The sequence below is a fragment of the Cherax quadricarinatus genome, chromosome 47, assembly GCF_038502225.1.
Source record: "Cherax quadricarinatus isolate ZL_2023a chromosome 47, ASM3850222v1, whole genome shotgun sequence".
NCBI lineage: Eukaryota > Metazoa > Arthropoda > Malacostraca > Decapoda > Parastacidae > Cherax > Cherax quadricarinatus.
In genome coordinates this window covers 26167605-26187428 of record NC_091338.1, presented here as the reverse complement: position 1 = coordinate 26187428, position 19824 = coordinate 26167605, and the positions used below count along the sequence as shown (strand labels likewise).

The 19824-nt window shown below is 41.2% G+C and overlaps 1 long non-coding RNA gene across 3 annotated transcripts in view; it reads right to left on the bottom strand.

Annotated features, from left to right (window-relative positions):
• LOC128696565 (uncharacterized) overlaps window positions 1–19824 on the bottom strand; it is an 81527-nt gene that overhangs the window by 55502 nt on the left and 6201 nt on the right. For 2 of the 3 annotated variants that reach the window (XR_011393247.1, XR_011393248.1), the window contains exons 2-3: window positions 19001–19187; window positions 17172–17311 (exon numbers count right to left, since the gene is read on the bottom strand). This is a non-coding gene — a long non-coding RNA (uncharacterized lncRNA). The remainder of the gene's footprint in view (window positions 1–17171; window positions 17312–19000; window positions 19188–19824) is intronic. The other variant, XR_011393246.1, reaches the window with a different exon arrangement.

Below are 19824 nucleotides of genomic sequence, written 5' to 3'. Positions count from 1 at the left end.
GATTGATCCCATTACCGTTCATGATGTTGTCAAGCCGGCTAACAATGTCCTCCATCCCAGCCCCAGGAAAGCATACCCTTTGTCTCCTACTCCTGTCCTTCAAGCAGAATGCCCTATCCATGTATCTAACCTGGCTATCCCCAACAACAACAATATTCTTACCTTCCTTGTTGTCGTTCGTCGTGACGATCCCAGTAGTCGACTCACATTCGTCGGGTAGCACCGAGAATGCGTTGGAGGTTTCCACGGGAGTTTCCACAGCAGTCTCTTCATCGTTTCTGGCTTTCCATTCGTCTTCTTGATCGTCAACTTCGTCGTCCCCTGCTGTCCAGCCACTGACCACGATCCCTTCTTGACCTGAGGACTCGAAACAGGAGGACTACTACGAATCCTCTTGTTCTCCTCGGTCAATCGCCGTATCTCCATCTTTGCTGCCCTCAATTCTTCCTTAAGTTGCTGGTAAAGTTGCTCGATGGAGGGCATCTTGGTTCAGTCCACGGAGAGCAAACAAGACACTTCTTCACAGAGTTAAGTACAGGTCACCAGTGAGTTAAGTACAGGTCACCACTGAGTTAAGTACAGGTCACCACTGATTTAAGTACAGGTCACCACTGAGTTAAGTACAGGTCACCACCATGTTGAAGCTTGAGGAACTGAGTACACACTGCCTGTGGCACACCTTGCAGCTGCCTCGCGGTCGAACTCCACGATGCTGTCCCTGTAGTGGAAGTTCCTGTGAGCCCGGCACTCCCTGTGGCTTCGGCTGCAGTACCATCGCTGACATCGTGGGTTAGGGGAGAAGTGTCTCACGTGCTAAACGCAATTTCTTCTCTCCCAAACTCTCTATTCCTGGGAACTCTTGTATCCTCTGCCTTCCCTACATTTCCAGTCTTTCTAATCTCAACAATTCTCTCCGTCCCTTAGACATCAAGCTTACCTTCCGCCAGACTAACACTCTTCGCACTAATCTCGTTCATACCTCTCCTCCCTCTACAGATGTTCCTGGTGTCTACTCTATTTCTTGCTCCTCCTGTCCTCTTCAATACTTCGGAGAAACTGGTCCATCTCTTTCTGACAGACTTAAGGAGCACAAAAATAGTGTTAGGCTTGCCGACACTAACAATGCTCTTTTCTGTCACGTCAGAGATCATAGCCATCCTATTGACTGGTCTTCTGCTAAAACTGTCTTCCCTACTTCCAACTCGAACAGTCGCCGTCTAGTTGAATCCTCTCTAATACACAACTTTCCTTGTATGAACCTTAGCCCTGGCATCGTCTCTGTAGATGCCTTCCTCTCCCACTACATTGTAAAATGCTCCAAACTTTAGAACACCCGTGACTTAACCTAACTCCTTATTTTTTCTTTTTCTTTTTCTTCTTCTCCCTCTTCCCCTTTCCTCATTCCTTTTCTCCTCTGGGTTGTCTTTCTCTCTTCTGTCTCGTGTTTCTGTTCCTTCTTCATTTATTTCCCACTTCCCCTTTCACGCACCTCTGTGCGCTTGCTCTCCCTCAGTGGGCACCTAGCTCTCTTGCAGTGCTCCTTCCTTTGTATTTGACTGGCTCGTCCTCCTTATTTCCCACTTCTACCACTACCACCACTACTACCTCTACTACTACTACAACTACTGATGAAATTAAGACACATGTGCGGCGTCTGGTTGTCTTTGTTGTGGACGTTTCGCCATCCAGTGGCTAGCTGGATGGCGAAACATCTACGATAGGGATGCCCGGGTGTTGCGCATGTGTCTTAATTTCATCTTGTCGATATTATATACCATTCTTGTACTACTACTACTACTACTACTACAATCACCTCTTCCTGCCTATATATAGCCATCCTACTCCACCTCTGGTTAGTGTGACTTTGTCAATGGTCCAAGTCGGACCGAAACGTCGTCGTAAGCTTCTCTCTTTTATGTGCGGGTTATTTGTGTATGTATCCTTAGATGCCCGCACACTGCCTGGCTTGTAAACACTGGCACACACGGGGCAGTTCAGGCCACACGTGGGCACGTCTCGTACGAATCGCATCGCATACCGGGTTTTGTAATGGGAACCGAGGCAAATTTTTTGCGATATAATGCATCGGATACCGGATTTATCGGATGCTGATAGCATTGCGAACCGGGGGTCCACTGTAATTCGTTCCAGACACCCAGAAGTATCAACAACAATTTTTTTTTTACCTAAAAGATAGATTTACATGCACAAAAGAATGAACATTCAACATGACAGTTACCTTTATTGAAGGCTGTTGTTGATGAGTGGAAATCAGGGAGGAGGAGAGAGGGAAGAGAGGTTATTGTTTGGAAGGGGAATCCCCCTCCATAAGGACTCTAGGTCACTTCAGGGGTCACTTCCCTAGCATAAATATAGATTTACATGTAGAAAAAAAATGCCAAATAAATGTAAAGCACTAATAAAATGTATAAATGAACATTGGTAATAGTGGTAGTTGATGAGTGGAACAGTCTGCCTAGTAGGGTGATCCAAGCTAAAACATTGGTAATAGTGGTAGTTGATGAGTGGAACAGTCTGCCTAGTAGGGTGATCCAAGCTAAAACATTGGTAATAGTGGTAGTTGATGAGTGGAACAGTCTGCCTAGTAGGGTGATCCAAGCTAAAACATTGGGTAGTTTCAAATTTAGGTTGGATAAATACATGAATGAGAGGGGTTGGATTTGAGTCGGACTTGCACCTGAGCTTGGGTAGCATTTGTTCTGTTAGTGGGTTGGATTTGTGAAGGACTGGCCTAGTATGGGCCAGCAGGCCTACTACAGTGTTCCTCCTTTCTTATGTTCTTATTGGAGACTTGTTTGTGTGAGGGAGGGATGGCAAGTTTATTGTTGGAGAATATGACACTAATATCAACTCTACGGCTTATTTATCTATCACAATTCAACTAATATGACATAATAAACAATATTAATAACATAGAAACATGGAATATACTCTAGAATGAATAAAATAAGTCATTACATATGTCACGAGAGGTGTTGTGTTGTGCTGTTGTTGGGTATATAAAGCCCACTGAGAGTAAGCCGTCCATAATGGTGGTGAAGCAGCAGCTGAGGCGGTGGTGTTTTCTGTAGCCCTATATAACTCCAACAACATTGGAGGAGTTGGTGGAATCGCTGAATCACTAAAGAAGGAACCCTCTACCACCATCACTACGACCTTCTACCACTATTACAACTGTTATCACCATCACTACTACCTTCTACCACCATCACTACCACCATCAACTACTATCACAACTGCTTCCACTCTACAACCACCACCTTTGTATTTTTCTACAAACTTTTTCATAAATTATGTGTTTCTCACATTCTTTACCAAAGGGCTGGCACTAGAAGCTTTCTTTGGAGCCATGGTAGCTTATTTAGCACTTGCAAGCACTAAAATCAATGGAATATTATGAAATATTTCGAAGGAGCATGTGAGGGGACCGTCGCTCACTGGTAAACAATGGCACACTGGCTGGGATGGCAGGCCCAGGCGGCTCAGAGCCTGAGTACCCGTCCCGGACGAAGGACGATTAGCGAGTTAACGGACCATTTGCGAGCCAATGTTTAGACGAAATAACGGGACTATTTCCGAAATGGACGACTTTCAGGCAGGACGATTATTGAGGGATCACTGTATTATTATTAATACATATGTATTATTATTATTAATATTATTATTATTATTATCATCATCATCATTAATTTAGGGAACTGGAGCACAGGTCCAATTCCCTAGATCAAGAGTCCATCACCACATACATACTACTACTACTACTACTACTACTACTACTACTAATAATAATAATAATAATAATAATAATAATAATAATAATAATAATAATAATACAATATAATAGTAATAATAATAATAATAATAATAATAACAGTAAGGAGAAACTTCAAAAGGCTGCCAGTAGTTGGCACCACCATCAGCAAAACATTGGTAACCACTACTAGTACACTTTTCACCTGTCTAGACTTAAGTAGTCTATTAGTATTTGGTTAAATTTGCCTGAAATGATTCGGCATGATAGTGGCTTTCTTTGCTCCAATCATATTATACAATACAATACAGTGGACCCTCAACCAGCGATGGCATCGATTAATGATAAATCTGACTAGCGATACATTTTAACGCAAAAATTTTGCCTCAACTAGCGCTTAAAAACCCGACCAGCGCTATTCGTTCCGTACGAGACGCGTCCACTTTGGCCTGAGCGCACCTCACTTGTCCCGTGGGTGCCAGTGTTTACAAGCCAGCTACCGTGGTCGCTTCCAAACATACAACTGGAACATTTCATATTATCACAGCCTTTGTAGTGATTGCACCTACAAAATAAGTCACCATGGGCCCCAAGAAAGCTTCTAGTGCCAACCCTACAGCAAAAAGGGTGAGAATTACTATGGAGATGAAGAAAGAGATCATTGCTAAGTATGAAAGTGGAGTGCATGTCTCTGAGCTGGTCAGGTTGTATAATAAACCCCAATCAACCATCGCTACTATTGTGGGCAAGAAAACGGCAATCAAGGAAGCTGTTCTTGCCAAAGGTGCAACTATGTTTTCGAAACTGAGATCGCAAGTGGTAGAAGATGTTGAGAGACTCTTATTGGTGTGGATAAACGAGAAACAGATAGCAGGAGATAGCATCTCTCAAGCGATCATATGTGAAAAGGCTAGGAAGTTGCATGACGATTTAATTAAAAAAATGCCAGCAACTAGTGATGTGAGTGAATTTAAGGCCAGCAAAGGTTGGTTTGAGAGATTTAAGAAGCGTAGTGGCATTCATAGTGTGATAAGGCATGGTGAGGCTGCTAGTTCGGACCACAAAGCGGCTGAAAAATATGTGCAGGAATTCAAGGAGTACATAGACAGTGAAGGACTGAAACCTGAACAAGCATTTAATTGTGACAAAGCAGGCCTGTTTTGGAAGAAAATGCCAAGCAGGACCTACATTACTCAGGAGGAAAAGGCGCTCCCAGGACACAAGCCTATGAAAGACAGGCTTACTCTGTTGATGTGTGCCAATGCTAGTGGTGATTGCAAAGTGAAGCCTTTATTGGTGTATCACTCTGAAACTCCCAGAGTGTTCAGGGAAAACAATGTCGTCAAGGCTAATTTGTGTGTGCTGTGGAGAGCAAACAGTAAGGCATGGGTCACTAGGGACTTTTTCTATGACTGGTTACACCATGCATTTGCCCCCAATGTGAAAAATTACCTAATTGAAAAGAAATTAGACCTTAAGTGCCTCCTGGTATTAGACAATGCTCCTGGTCATCCTTCAGACTTGGCAGAGAGACTTTCTAGGGACATGAGCTTCATTAAGGTGAAATTTTTGCCTCCTAATACCACTCCTCTCCTGCAGCCCATGGACCAGCAGGTCATTTCCAACTTCAAGAAACTGTACACAAAAGCTATGTCTGAAAGGTGCTTTGTAGTGACCTCAGAAACTCAACTGACTCTAAGAGAGTTTTGGAAAGATCATTTTACCATCCTCAATTGTGTAAACATTATAGGTAAGGCTTGGGAGGAAGTGACTAAGAGGACCTTAAACTCTGCTTGGAAAAAACTGTGGCCAGAATGTGTAGACAAAAGGGATTGTGAAGGGTTTGAGGCTAACCCTGAGAATCCTATGCCAGTTGAGGAATCCATTGTCGCATTGGGGAAGTCCTTGGGATTGGAGGTTAGTGGGGAGGATGTGGAAGAGCTTGTGGAGGAGGACAATGAAGAACTAACCACTGATGAGCTGCTAGATCATCTTGAACAGCAAGAGGGCAGACCTGAGGAAACTGCTTCGGAGGAGGGGATAGAGAAATTGAAGAAGTTGCCTACTTCTAAGATTAAGGAAATGTGTGCAAAGTGGCTTGAAGTGCAAACCTTTTTTGATGAAAATCACCCTGACACAGCTACTGCAAGCCGTGTTGGCAACCTGTACACTGACAATGTTGTGAACCACTTTAGGAAAGTCATAAAGGAACGAGAGGTACAGGTACCTATGGACAGATATGTTGTGCGACAGAAGTCCAGTGACTCTGAAGCTGGTCCTAGTGGCATTAAAAGAACAAGGGAAGTAACCCCAGAAAAAGACTTGCTACCTCAAGTGCTAATGGAAGGGGATTCCCCTTCTAAACACTAAGAAGATCAACGGTCTCCCCTCCTCCCATCCCATCAATCATCACCAGATCTTCAATAAAGGTAAGTGTCATGTAACTGTGCATGTCTTCTTCAGTTTGTGTGTATTAAACTTAATATTTCATGTGGTAAATTATTTTTTTTTTCAATACTTTGGGGTGTCTTGCACAGATTAATTTGATTTCCATTATTTCTTATGGGGAAAATTAACTTGACTAACGATTATTTCGATTAACGATGAGCTCTCAGGAACGGATTAATATCGCTGGATGAGGGTCCACTGTACTTTATTTGGACATGATACATAGTTGTACAAGGAATTATAGTAGTTGGGTGTACATGCCAAAAGCCCCTTATATGCAGAGCATTATGGGAAGGCTTAAAATTAACTTAAAATTAACTAAGCAATGATAGATTCAGTGGTAAAAATTACCGTAAATAATTCACAATATGAAGTACAATTGAGTACAGTGAACCCCAACTTACGAAGGCCTCATCTTATGATAAAATCAACTTACAAAGCATTTCAGCTTAAAAAAATTTCCCAACCTACGAAGAAAAACTCGACTTACATCGTTAGTCCCGAACGTGGTCTGTCTGGCCAGAGCGCCGCAGCTCAGCTAGTCCCATTGTTTACAAGCCAGGGCAGATGGTTGCACGCATACATTCGATAAATTTTGTATTCCATTTTTTAGTGCTTTTAACTGCTAAATAAGCCACCATGGGCCCAAAGAAAACTTCTAGTGCCAACCCTTTGGTAAAAAGGGTGAGAAATACTATCGAAATACTATCATACCACTGTCAGCTGCTGCTGCACCACCAACAGCTGTTGCTGTACCACCATCAGCTGCTGCTGCTGCTGTACCACAGTCAGCTGCTGCTGCTGTACCACGGTCAGCTGCTGCTGCTGTACCACGGTCAGCTGCTGCTGCTGTACCACGGTCAGCTGCTGCTGCACCACTATCAGCTGTTGTTGCACCACCGTCAGCTGTTGTTTCACCACCATCAGCAGCTGCTGCACCACAGTCAGCTGCTGCTGATGCTGTACCACAGTCAGCTGCTGCTGCACCATCATCAGCTGCTGCTGCACCACCATCAGCTACTGCTGTACCACGGTCAGCTGCTGCTGCTTCAGTACCACAGTCAGCTGCTGCTGCTGCTGCTGTACCATGGTCACCTGCTGCTGCACCATGGTCAGCTGCTGCTGATGCTGTACCATGGTCACCTGCTGCTGCTGTACCATGGTCAGCTGCTGCTGCTGCAGTACCACAGTCAGCTGCTGCTGCTGCTGCTGTACCACGGTCAGCTGCTGCTGATGATGTACCATGGTCAGCTGCTGCTGCTGTACCATGGTCAGCTGCTGCTGGTGCAGTACCACAGTCAGCTGCTGCTGCTGTACCACAGTCAGCTGCTGCTGCTGTACCACAGTCAGCTGCTGCTGCTGCTGTACCATGGTCAGCTGCTGCTGCACCACCATCAGCTGTTGCTGCATCACCGTCAGCTGTTGCTGCACCACCGTCAGCTGTACTACTCGAAGATGTGGAGAGACTGTTGTTGGTGTGGCTTAACGAGAAACAATTACCGAGAAACAATTAACCCCAGAGGGTTAGCCACCCAGGATAACCCAAGAAAGTTAGTGCGTCATTGAGGACTGTAACTTATTTCCACTGAGGTCCTTAATCTTGTACCCCAGGATGCAAACCACACTAGTCAACTAACACCCAGGTGAACAGGAAAAAATGCCTGGAACTAGTGCTCATATTGGTGAATTTAAGGCCAGCAAAGGTTGGTTTGAGAGATTTAAGAATCGTAGTGGCATACACAAGTGAGATAAGGCATGGTGAAGCTGAAAAATTCCAACCCCAACAAGTGTTTGTGACAAAACAGGCCTGTTCTGGAAGAAAATGCCAAACAGGACCTACATTACTTAGGAGGAAAAGGCACTCCCAGGACACAAGCCTATGAAAGACAGGCTAACTCTCATATTTTCTTGTAATGCTAGTGGGGATTGCAAAGTGAAGCCTTTACTCATGTATCACTCTGAAAACCCCAGAGTGTTCAAGAAAAACAGTCTCTCATCACTCATCACTACATCTTCAATAAAGGTAAGTGTCATTTATTCTTCATTTAGTACAGTATATTGTCCATGTATCCTTTGTTTTGTGAGTAGGAAAATTAGATTTCCATTATTTCTTATGGGGAAAATTAATTCAACTTACGATAATTTCGTCTAACGATGAGCTCTTTGGAACGGATTAATATTGTAAGTCGAGGGTCCACTGTATTTGAAACAATGAAGTTTGAACATTTCGATTTTGAAGCACTTAGTTGTGAATTTGTCGCATTACAATGTATAACATAACAAGATGATCAGTCTGCTATTAGTTGTCTTGAGGTTTTAAGATTTAAGTAAATGGGAGATTTATTGGTAAAGTTAAATATTGAGTATTGATTATTTAGTCCAGAGTGAGTAAGTGTTTTTTTTAGAAGAGTGTTAAATTGATTTTCAGACCAGGTTACTTTAGTATTCTCTGGTTATGAATTCCAAATTTTGGGGCCCTTTATGTGCATAGAATTTTTACACAGTGTGATATAGACACAGGGTACATCAAAAAGAGATCTGTGTCTTGTGTTATGGTCATGTGTCCTTTTATGGTTGGTGAGAGGTTTGAGCGGAGGGTTTATGTTTGCATGTATTGTTCTATGTATGTAGCAGGCACATGAATAAGTGTGGATGTTCTTTATGGTGAGCAGATTTAGACTTCTGAATAAAGGTGGAGTATGCTGTCACGAGTGGGAATTTGTTATCATTATGATTGCAGCCTTTTGCTGGGTTATTAGTGGCCTTAGGTGATTTAATGTTGCTGATCCCCATGCACAAATTCCATATGTGAGATAAGGGTAGATGAGTGAATGATACAGCGCAAGGAAAGCTCATTGTGGAACACAGTACCGTATCTTTGATAGTATGCCTACTGTCTTAGAGATTTTCTTGGAAATTTGTTGTATGTGTGTCTGGAATTTGAGGCTACTGTCAAGGTGGATTCCTAGGAATTTTCCCTCTGAGTCTTGTGATGGGTGATCCATTTAGTATTATGTTAACCCTCAACCCTTTCAGGGTCAGCAGGCCCTCTCTTAAACTTGTTCTCAAGGTTGAAAAAAAAAAAAAAAAAAAAAAATCTTATGAAATGATAGAGATTTTTTCCCCGATCATAATGATACCAAAAGTGTGAAATTTTATGGAAAACTTACGGAATCATGCTCTCGCAAAGTTAGCGGTTTTGACGATGTTTACACACTGGCAACTTCACCCACTTTGAGCCCTATTTTCGGCCAATTCCAATGTACCAGACGACAAAAATCATAACCATTTCACTAGAATTCCACTTTTTCTATCGAATGAGTACAAGAAATCACCCATTTACCGATTTCAACTATCCAATAAAGTGGTCAAAAGATGCCAATTTCCAAATAGGGTCCAGAATAAACAAGACAGACATTCCTGACACTAAAATAACATTTCCTCTGTTCATAAGTCATGTCCCCAGGCCTCTGTTACATTTCTTTTGCTTTCCAATTTGAATTTTTATTCTCACAGAAAAAGTAGAAGATTTACTGTTATGCAGACTACTGCATTAGTGTAGAAATGGTATAAATAATATCAGCACACTTGTGAAAGAATATTAGACTCACCAGTTGATGTGTACTGGACGCATGGCTTGATTTATTTACTTTTGAACTTTGGCAAAAATCGAACATTTCTGCTACTTTGAGCTCAATTTCAAGGTACTTTTCATAGTGAAACCAATAAAAATCATCTCAATTTCCGTAATATGTCTTCCATTCTATAAAACGAGACCAGGAAAACTAGAATACAATCATAAATAGCATACAAAATTACACTGCAAAGTCGCTGTTTTAAACCAAAAACACGGTCGGAGATTTTTTCTCACTATGCACTGTGCGCTGCAGGATTTTTTTTATACTGCACACACTGTCCACATAGACCCATTCTTTCATATGTAGGCCTACCAGCTTTCTCTTGCTAGATTTGAAGGTGCTAGAATTTATGCATACTAGTACGGCACTAACCCTGGCGTGCAAGCCGTACTGGTATGGCGCCAACCCTGAAAGGGTTAAACTGTCTAAATGTAGATCAACGTTTGAGCGCGTAGCACTCTGACCTTGATTTTCTCCATAAGAAACAATATAAAAAAAATTTAGATCTACGTTTGGAGCGCTATGCGAGCAAACGTAAATCTACGTTTGGACAGTTTAAGGGTTAAGTGGAACATTTGCAGCTCTGGTTCCAAACTGAATGAAATAGTTTTGTCAGTATTTAGGGTAAGTTTATCAGTCATCATCCAGGTAGATATTTTCTGCAATTCAGCATTGACAGTGTTGGCGAGTATGATTGGGTTTGGGTGGAAGAAGACGTATGTAGTGTCATCTGCAAATAATACGGGTTTGAGTAGCTGTGATGCATTTGGTAGGTCATTGATGTAGATGAGAAAGAGGAGTGGTCCAAGGACATTTCCCTGTGGGACTCCTACTGTGATTGGTTGTGAGGAAGAGTTTGCACCATTTGCGTACACGTATTGACTTCTGTTACTATGGTATGTCATTAGGTAGTTGAGGGAGTGACCTCTTATACCACAGTGCGCTAATTTAGTGTGCAGCAATTCATGGTCGACTGTATCAAAAGCTTTATGTAAGTTAATGAAAATTCCCAGTGGGACTTCTTTCTTCTCAAGAGCAGTTCTTGTTCTTGTCCAGACCAGAGCTTTGGTGAGATGGGTAAGGAAGAAGGATGGGTAAGGATAGAAATTTTGGAAAAGGGTGGGAGGGGGGAGAGAGGTAGGATATAAAAGGTAAGTGGCCCAACCACTTTGGTGTAATTTAAAAAGTGTACGTGAAATGATAAGATATTCTTTAAGGGGTATAAGACTAACCCATCAGAGTCACATAGATATAACAGATATATAAGTACATGACTCTGAATTGGTAGTAATTATACAAGTTGCAATTGCTTTTTTTTTTTTGTTTTTTTTTTTTTGCGATTGCACAACGGATATTTATGCGACAATGAAGGCAATAATTTTCTGGCCAGTTTATAGAATTACGTGACAATGGCTTCTTACAGGTGGTGTCCGGCCATAGTAAATAGCATAATTTTTACATTAGATTGTTATAAAAGATTTCTCCCTAATTGGGGGCGATGATGTTCTCAGTATACATAGAAGGGTTCTGGTAGTATCCAATCTTCTTCGTCAGGGAAGTTGCTCAAAATCATGGGTCGAGGGTAATCATCTTTATGAATAAAACGACGAACCCTCTGTGGGAGAGTCATTCTTTGAGTCCTGTGAGGAGGAGTATTGATGATATAATCGGTGGTATTTATCACTTGTATAGATGTTCTCTATCTGGCATGTATAGTTCTTGCATTGTATAAAGTTGTTTCTTTTTTAGGGTGTCAAGGCGTACATTTATGGCAGTGATATCTTGTTGTGTGTGTAAATCTGCCATTTTAACTCTGTCTCTCCTCCTGGTATTGGTAATGAAGCGAAGAGCTCTATTCTGGACCCTTTGTAACCGTAGCATGTTGGTCTTTGTTGTTAATGACATTGGGACACAAGGGTATTCGAGTATAGGTCATATTAACATTTTATACAGATGTTTTCTGACATGTTGAGGGGCTTGATTGAATCAAAAGAGACTGCTAAGACCGGCTTTGGCTATGTTGATCTTTTTAGTTACATGAGACGTTGAGTGGAGCAGCCTGTCTATTTCATATCCCAAAATCTTGTTAGGGTTTCTATTGGCTACAGGTGTACCTCTGATGGAGATACCCCCTTTATCTTCAATTATTGATGCAAAACATCCTATCGTGCTAACAAGGACCTTGTCAGGATTAGTCGTAATTCTCCATTTCTTCTCCCAATTAGATGTTCGACGAAGTTCAATATTCATTTTTTCTATGACTCTCTCATACTTGTATTTTCCTGTTACTGGAGTTGATGAGACGACATGAATAACATCATCTGCAAATTGTGTCACAATTGTGTCATTAAACTCTGGTTGAGGAAGGTCATTCACATAAATGTTAAACAGAAGTGGACTGAGACAAGAACCTTGTGGGACACCAGCCGTCGGTATAAAATGTTCTGTCGACTTGCCATGAAAGGTGGGAATGATTTTTCTTTGAGTTAAGAAATTATAAATTACTCAGAAAAGTCCAGTTATGGTCTGGTAGGTCAATGAGTTTGTATATAAGGCCATCATGCCATAAGCTATCAAAAGCTTTATGAACATCTCTGGTGGCAATTAAGGCAAGATTGCCCTGCTGTTTTAGACTTGCTACAGTGTCAAAAATAACATTTATTGCATGATTGGTACCTCTATGTGTTCTAAAGCCAAATTGTTTTTCAGTAAACAAGTGATTAAACTCCATATAGTAATTCAATCTGTTGGAAATGACTTTCTCAAGAACTTTTCCAGTGACTTCAAGTAAAGATATAGGTCTATAGTTCCCAGGATGGTGGATGTCTTTATTGGGCTTAGCAAGAAAGATCATTCTAGCAGTCTTAAAAACAACTGGAAAATGTCCTGAGGCCAAGATGGCATTAAAGATATTTACCAAGGACTGTTTGCAATTTCTAGGTAGGTACTTTATTTGTTTCATTGTTATTCCAGAGAGGCCAGGGGCTCTATTTCTCATTCTTCCAATAACCTGACTTATCTCTAGTAATGTAATAGGTCTAGTAAGCGGGTGGGTATCTTCAAGAGTTGAAGTATCGATGGTAGGTAGTGGTTGTAGATCATCCAAGTTTTCATCTCTCCATTCATTTACTAACTGATAATGATTATTATTAAATTGACGACTGTTATTGTGAGAGAGAATTTTCTCCCATACATCACCCATCAAATTAGCCTGGTCCTGTGGATCGTCAAGTTTAATTTCAACATCATCATCATCCTCATCAGTGAAGGTATGAACTAGGTAGTTAGGAGCCTTGTGCTTTACCCCTAAAAGTTGTCGGATCTTACTCCAAAATTTTGCTGGTTCACGTTTATATTGATTAGCTTGAAGAACTAGAAATTTCCATATGTCTCGTTTGTGTTGACTAATCATGTTAATTAATTCGTGCCTTAATCGGTGCAGTGTAGCTGCTGGTGGTTGTCGCGTTTGAAGATGCCTTCGACATTCTGCTTGATAATTTCATAAAGTGTCTCTAATTTCTCTAGTAGGTTTATATATATAATAGGTAGTAGGTTGGTAGACAGCAACCACCCAGGGAAGTACTACCGTCCTGCCAGATGACTGTGAAACAAAAACCTGTAACTGTTTTGCATGATGGTAGGATTGCTGGTTTCTTTTTCTGTCTCATAAACACGCTAGATAACAGGGATATCTTGCTACTCCTACTTACACTTTGGTCACACTTCACAGACACGCACATGCATATATATATATACATACATCTAGGTTTTTCTCCTTTTTCTAAATAGCTCTTGTTCTTTTTTATTTCTTCTATTGTCCATGGGGAAGTGGAAAAGAATCTTTCCTCCGTAAGCCATGCGTGTCGTATGAGGCGACTAAAATGCCGGGAGCAATGGGCTAGTAACCCCTTCTCCTGTATACATTTACTAAAAAAGAGAAGAAAAACTTTATAAAACTGGGATGCTTAAATGTGCGTGGATGTAGTGCGGATGACAAGAAACAGATGATTGCTGATGTTATGAATGAAAAGAAGTTGGATGTCCTGGCCCTAAGCGAAACAAAGCTGAAGGGGGTAGGAGAGTTTCAGTGGGGGGAAATAAATGGGATTAAATCTGGAGTATCTGAGAGAGTTAGAGCAAAGGAAGGGGTAGCAGTAATGTTAAATGATCAGTTATGGAAGGAGAAAAGAGAATATGAATGTGTAAATTCAAGAATTATGTGGATTAAAGTAAAGGTTGGATGCGAGAAGTGGGTCATAATAAGCGTGTATGCACCTGGAGAAGAGAGGAATGCAGAGGAGAGAGAGAGATTTTGGGAGATGTTAAGTGAATGTATAGGAGCCTTTGAACCAAGTGAGAGAGTAATTGTGGTAGGGGACCTGAATGCTAAAGTAGGAGAAACTTTTAGAGAGGGTGTGGTAGGTAAGTTTGGGGTGCCAGGTGTAAATGATAATGGGAGCCCTTTGATTGAACTTTGTATAGAAAGGGGTTTAGTTATAGGTAATACATATTTTAAGAAAAAGAGGATAAATAAGTATACACGATATGATGTAGGGCGAAATGACAGTAGTTTGTTGGATTATGTATTGGTAGATAAAAGACTGTTGAGTAGACTTCAGGATGTACATGTTTATAGAGGGGCCACAGATATATCAGATCACTTTCTAGTTGTAGCTACACTGAGAGTAAAAGGTAGATGGGATACAAGGAGAATAGAAGCATCAGGGAAGAGAGAGGTGAAGGTTTATAAACTAAAAGAGGAGGCAGTTAGGGAAAGATATAAACAGCTATTGGAGGATAGATGGGCTAATGAGAGCATAGGCAATGGGGTCGAAGAGGTATGGGGTAGGTTTAAAAATGTAGTGTTAGAGTGTTCAGCAGAAGTTTGTGGTTACAGGAAAGTGGGTGCAGGAGGGAAGAGGAGCGATTGGTGGAATGATGATGTAAAGAGAGTAGTAAGGGAGAAAAAGTTAGCATATGAGAAGTTTTTACAAAGTAGAAGTGATGCAAGGAGGGAAGAGTATATGGAGAAAAAGAGAGAGGTTAAGAGAGTGGTGAAGCAATGTAAAAAGAGAGCAAATGAGAGAGTGGGTGAGATGTTATCAACAAATTTTGTTGAAAATAAGAAAAAGTTTTGGAGTGAGATTAACAAGTTAAGAAAGCCTAGAGAACAAATGGATTTGTCAGTTAAAAATAGGAGAGGAGAGTTATTAAATGGAGAGTTAGAGGTATTGGGAAGATGGAGGAAATATTTTGAGGAATTGTTAAATGTTGATGAAGATAGGGAAGCTGTGATTTCGTGTATAGGGCAAGGAGGAATAACATCATGTAGGAGTGAGGAAGAGCCAGTTGTGAGTGTGGGGGAAGTTCGTGAGGCAGTAGGTAAAATGAAAGGGGGTAAGGCAGCCGGGATTGATGGGATAAAGATAGAAATGTTAAAAGCAGGTGGGGATATAGTTTTGGAGTGGTTGGTGCAATTATTTAATAAATGTATGGAAGAGGGTAAGGTACCTAGGGATTGGCAGAGAGCATGCATAGTTCCTTTGTATAAAGGCAAAGGGGATAAAAGAGAGTGCAAAAATTATAGGGGGATAAGTCTGTTGAGTGTACCTGGTAAAGTGTATGGTAGAGTTATAATTGAAAGAATTAAGAGTAAGACGGAGAATAGGATAGCAGATGAACAAGGAGGCTTTAGGAAAGGTAGGGGGTGTGTGGACCAGGTGTTTACAGTGAAACATATAAGTGAACAGTATTTAGATAAGGCTAAAGAGGTCTTTGTGGCATTTATGGATTTGGAAAAGGCGTATGACAGGGTGGATAGGGGGGCAATGTGGCAGATGTTGCAAGTGTATGGTGTAGGAGGTAGGTTACTGAAAGCAGTGAATAGTTTTTACGAGGATAGTGAGGCTCAAGTTAGAGTATGTAGGAAAGAGGGAAATTTTTTCCCAGTAAAAGTAGGCCTTAGACAAGGATGTGTGATGTCACCGTGGTTGTTTAATATATTTATAGATGGGGTTGTAAGAGAAGTAAATGCGAGGGTCTTGGCAAGAGGCGTGGAGTTAAAAGATAAAGAATCACACACAAAGTGGGAGTTGTCACAGCTGCTCTTTGCTGATGACACTGTGCTCTTGGGAGATTCTGAAGAGAAGCTGCAGAGATTGGTGGATGAATTTGGTAGGGTGTGCAAAAGAAGAAAATTAAAGGTGAATACAGGAAAGAGTAAGGTTATGAGGATAACAAAAATATTAGGTGATGAAAGATTGAATATCAGATTGGAGGGAGAGAGTATGGAGGAGGTGAATGTATTCAGATATTTGGGAGTGGACGTGTCAGCGGATGGGTCTATGAAAGATGAGGTGAATCATAGAATTGATGAGGGAAAAAGAGTGAGTGGTGCACTTAGGAGTCTGTGGAGACAAAGAACTTTGTCCTTGGAGGCAAAGAGGGGAATGTATGAGAGTATAGTTTTACCAACGCTCTTATATGGGTGTGAAGCGTGGGTGATGAATGTTGCAGCGAGGAGAAGGCTGGAGGCAGTTGAGATGTCATGTCTGAGGGCAATGTGTGGTGTGAATATAATGCAGAGAATTCGTAGTTTGGAAGTTAGGAGGAGGTGCGGGATTACCAAAACTGTTGTCCAGAGGGCTGAGGAAGGGTTGTTGAGGTGGTTCGGACATGTAGAGAGAATGGAGCGAAACAGAATGACTTCAAGAGTGTATCAGTCTGTAGTGGAAGGAAGGCGGGGTAGGGGTCGGCCTAGGAAGGGTTGGAGGGAAGGGGTAAAGGAGGTTTTGTGTGCGAGGGGCTTGGACTTCCAGCAGGCATGCGTGAGCGTGTTTGATAGGAGTGAATGGAGACAAATGGTTTTTAATACTTGACGTGCTGTTGGAGTGTGAGCAAAGTAACATTTATGAAGGGATTCAGGGAAACCGGCAGGCCGGACTTGAGTCCTGGAGATGGGAAGTACAGTGCCTGCACTCTGAAGGAGGGGTGTTAATGTTGCAGTTTAAAAACTGTAGTGTAAAGCACCCTTCTGGCAAGACAGTGATGGAGTGAATGATGGTGAAAGTTTTTCTTTTTCGGGCCACCCTGCCTTGGTGGGAATCGGCCAGTGTGATAATAAAAAACTTGATCACGTCCTTTGTGGATTGGGGTAACCCTCGCTACTTTGAGAAATGCTGGGAAGGTGGAGGATTCAATGGATTTGTTAAAGTGTGTTGCAATAATTGGTGACAGTACTTATGAAGCATTTTTGACAGTACTTATGAAGCATTTTTGTACATGAAAGTTGGCAAGTTGTCTATGTCTCCTACCTTGTTTTTAAGGGTGTTGATGATGAGCAAGACCTGCGTTGGGGTGGTTGGAGCTAGGAATAGTGTATCTGTGTAGGTGCCCGTGAGGTAGTCTGATGGACGGGTGTTTGAGCTTGGTATTTTGCTTGCTAGAGTCTTTCCTATGGTGGAGAAGAAAACACTGAGTCTGTTTGCTGTTTCAGTAGGTGTGAGTAGGGGTTCATCTGATTTTGTTAATTTGATTGTTTTGTTTTTGGATATCCTTTTAGTTCCTAGAATTTCAGATAGGGTTTTCCAGGTCTTTTTCATATCACCTTTGATGTTTTGTAATCTGTTCTCATAATACAATTATTTTTGGCCCTCTTATCAGGCTGGTAAGGGCTGACGGGTAACGTTTAGACTGGTCTCTAGTTATTTGACCCATTCTGTACTATTTTTCATATTAGTGCTTTGTGTTAATGGATTTGAGGATGGTGGGTGTTAGCCAGGGACTATTCAGTCTCTTAGCTGTGAGCTTCTTAGGTCAATACTTGTTATAAAGATAGTGGGTTCTTTTTATAAAATTATGAATACATTCATTCGTATCTGCATATGTTTCAAGCTCATTATACCAGTCGACGTATTCACAGCTGCTATAAAGTTATTTACAGCTGTCTCGTTATGTAGTCTGAGAAAGGTAGGGTAGTGGTCTGTGGTGTTGTCTGTAATTATGCCTGATTTTAAAGGGGATATGGTGTTAGTCCAGATGTGGTCCAATAAAGAGATACTAGTCTGGGAGATTCTTGTAGGTTTTGATATTGTTGGTAGCAACAAGCAGTTGCTCAGAGTTTGTGAATTCGGTTAATTGTGGGTCCTGGTCATGTAGTAGATTTATGTTGAAATCTCCTGATAGTAGCAGGCGGTCTTTGTTCATAAGTGCATCAGATATCAAATTCCTTAATTTTTCACTAAAGTGGTAAATGCTTGACTGTGGTACTCTGGAGATGTTTATGACTGTGAGGGTTTTTTGTAGGTCTTTTGATTTAAATTTAGCTATAATATATTCACTGTGCTCATCCCTTGTGCAAGAATTGTTGATACATTCAAGCTGATTTGAGTAGCATATAGCTGTTCCACCCCCTTGCTCGTCTGTCCTACAGTTGTGTATGGCTGTGTATCCAGGAATTGCATAGACATCTATAGTGCCAGGCTTTAGCCAGGTTTCTGTGAGTGTGATGACTGACATACTGGAATTAAGGGAATTGAGTAATGCTGTGAGGTCATCATGTCTGCTCAAGGATCTGACATTGTAATTAAAGATAGTTATGTTATTGTTTGCTCTGAGTAATGTCTTAGCTTGGTCTGCTGTATAATAATTACAGTTGCTGTTTGATTCGTGTAAGTCATTTAATAAAAGGTTTAAATCTCGATCAATGTTTATAATCATGAGAGTGAGTGTGACTCTACAACTAGATTTTTGAATAAAGTATATAGTAGAACTTAATAATTTTGATACTCAACTAATTTATCTTACTAGCTAATGGAGTGTTACACTAGCTTTTATGAAAACAATAGAGAGTTCCAGTTTACTCTTTATATGGTACAGAACTGATGAATTTATATTGAACCGTTATAGCTTTAGAGTTTGACAAAGTTGTAGATTTTGAATAGTTGTTTACTGAACACAAAAAATTGCTAGCACTGGAAGTGACAAATAAATTAAAACGCTGCAGGTAATGGTAGTTATAGCAGAAATCAATGAAATAAGAGAAAACAAAAGTATATAATACTAGATTCAGTAAATAATTATAAAATACAGGGATTATAATTCTTATTATGACATAAGTTTTACAATATAATATTGCACTGACCTGACCTGACTAGGTTGGGTGCATTGGCTTAAGCCGGTAGGAGACTTGGACCTGCCTCGCATGGGCCAATAGGCCTTCTGCAGTGTTCCTTCGTTCTTATATTCTTATATTCTTGAAGGGGAAGTTCTCATCCTGATATTTCATTCATATCCAGAAGCAAAAAATTGACAGAACGACGGTCCGTATCCTGAAAAATTTGCTCGTAAGCCGAGGTTCCACTGTATATGTTAGTGTATACTTATTATCTGACATATGTAAGTGGAAGCAAATGGCGTCCTGTTTTCCGGCGACGTTCGCTTTCCGGCAGTAGCCTGGAACCTAACCTGCTGCATAAGTGGGGCCCTATTGTATATGATAATTGTACTAATGTATACCTGTGCCTAAATAAACTTAACTTACTTAAGAGTGAAGGCAAGTGTTGTCTGGCACCTGCTAGTGATCACTTCAACAATGTTTAGTTGAATCATTAGTGGCTCTAGGTGACCTGCTGTAGTAGATCCCGAGGCACAAATAATATAGTGAAATAAGGGGATAAAGAGAGAGAGAGAGAGAGAGAGAGAGAGAGAGAGAGAGAGAGAGAGAGAGAGAGAGAGAGAGAGAGAGAGAGAGAGAGAGAGAGAGAGCGAGAGAGAGAGAGAGAGAGAGAGAGAGAGAGAGAGAGAGAGAGAGAGAGAGAGAGAGAGAGAGAGAGAGCGAGAGAGAGAGAGCGAGAGAGAGAGAGAGAGAGAGAGAGAGAGAGAGAGAGAGAGAGAGAGAGAGAGAGAGAGAGAGAGAGAGAGAGAGAGAGAGAGAGAGAGAGAGAGAGAGCGAGAGAGAGCGAGAGA